Raw genomic sequence first — 2,010 nt, forward strand, 5'->3', positions numbered from 1 at the left:
ATGCTCAAACAGCAACATTACTGACTAACTAAAGTTGAAAAATTGAAAAAGCATAATAGGACCCCTTTAAAAGCAAAAGGCAATTATGCTCAAGAAATCTCCTTGATGCCATGCCCATTAGCCTACATTTATCTTTTTATTTAAATATGGATTAAAAAAAAAAAAGCACGGCCCCCTTGAATATATAGTCTGCTCAAGAAAATTGCATTAAAACATCATCCAGTGTTTTTTTTTTTCAAGCTGTAATACTTTACTATTACTTTTTAATATCATGTTCTGACTGTAATACTAGAATGGAATTTTTAATATACACACACACACACACACACACATATATATATATATATATATATATATATATATGCATGCTGACCCACAGTCACTAATAATTCTTGCTGTAGCAATGACAAAGAAATACATACTTTAACCAAAGCTTAATTTAGACACTTCAGATAAAAATATTCTATATATATATATAATATACTCACTGGCCACTTTATTAGGTACACCTTGCTAGTACCTTTTGCCTTCAGAACTGCCTTAATTCTTCGTGGCATAGATTCAACAAGGTATTGGAAACATTCCTCAGAGATTTTGGTCCATATTGACATGATGGCATCACGCAGTTGCTGCAGATTTGTCGGCTGCACATCCATGATGCGAATCTCCCTCCGTTTCCTGTTCTTAGCTGACAGGAGCAGCACCCGGTCTGGCACCAACAACCATTCCACGTTCAAAGGCACTTAAATCCCCTTTCTTCCCCATTCTGATGCTCGGTTTGAACTTCAGCAAGTCGTCTTCACCACATCTAGATACCTAAATGCATTGAGTTGCTGCCATGTGATTGGCTGATTAGCAATTTGTGTTACCAAGCAATTGAACAGGTGTACCTAAAGTGGCCGGTGAGTGTATATATACTGTATATATTTCTCTACCTGGAATCAAAACATACTATGCAACACAAAATCACATGACCTAAACAAAAATTCGATTTTTCTCCTTAGTTTTCTCCGGTCTAATTTGCATGTATGTATAACTGTGGTGTCTTGCTCACTTTTCCGTGAACAGCCGTGCATCAATCAAAACTGGGACTAATGAAATTCAATAATAACGGCAATCGCATTTAACAGTAAATGCTTATATTTGAATGTTCTTTTCATTTATACAGAATTATAAGCGTGTGTATGATGTGATTTAACCAATGCACATTTGTCCGAAAGCCTGGCAGAGTGATCACAAGATGCTTGGCTAAAGTTTTGTGTTGTTTACAGAAAGGATGCGCGTTCTCATCTTTTTTTCCTGTTAATTATCATGTTGCACTGCATGTCTGTTTTTCTTCAAAGCACCAACTTAGAATGACTAATGTTGGTTTGATTGCTTGTGTTACATGATAAAATAAATAATCTTGCTTACCTGATGTAATAGATTTAATGCGAGTGCGGTTCGGGTCATGACTCGCAGTCTTTGTCAAACGGTTCTCGTCTGGTACAGAATTAAATTAGTGCTGCTGTCAGATAATGGGTCGGGTGTTCTGTTAAGTACTGCTGGTGCACGTTTACCAAACAGGACCCGTGCAGATTTTAAACTGCTTTGCGTCTCTCCGTCAGATAACCTCATGTGCGTGATGCACCATTAGCCTACAGGTAGGCTATTTCCCTAAACCTCCACACAGCTTGTATATTTTTCCGCCAAGGGGTGAGAACGTAATGATTACGAAAACGATTATTTATTTTTGATAATTATTATTTTATTTTTAACTAACTGTTGTTAGTTTCGTTTCATTTTAGTTTTTCAATTATTTTGACGTTTTTATTTTATTTCAGTTTAAGAAATAGTTTTTTCATCAATCGTTTTCATCTTAGTTTTAGTTTTCGTTTACGAAAATAACTTTGGTACACACCTCTACTATGCGAGCGTTCATGTTTGCGGTTGCCAGATATCAAACGTTCAAATCCCCCAATCAGAGCTATGTGTACCAGTCCACATTCTATTGATTTATGTTTATTGGAG

General features: G+C 36.1%; 1 protein-coding gene across 2 annotated transcripts in view; it reads left to right on the forward strand.

The window, feature by feature from the left end:
- The window catches only part of dennd1b (DENN/MADD domain containing 1B), a 105,464-nt gene that overhangs the window by 55,179 nt on the left and 48,275 nt on the right, over nt 1–2,010 (forward strand). The window lies entirely within an intron of this gene.

The sequence above is a fragment of the Sinocyclocheilus anshuiensis genome, unplaced genomic scaffold (genome assembly GCF_001515605.1).
Source record: "Sinocyclocheilus anshuiensis isolate Anshui unplaced genomic scaffold, SAMN03320099.WGS_v1.1 scaffold766, whole genome shotgun sequence".
Classification (NCBI taxonomy): Eukaryota; Metazoa; Chordata; class Actinopteri; order Cypriniformes; family Cyprinidae; genus Sinocyclocheilus; species Sinocyclocheilus anshuiensis.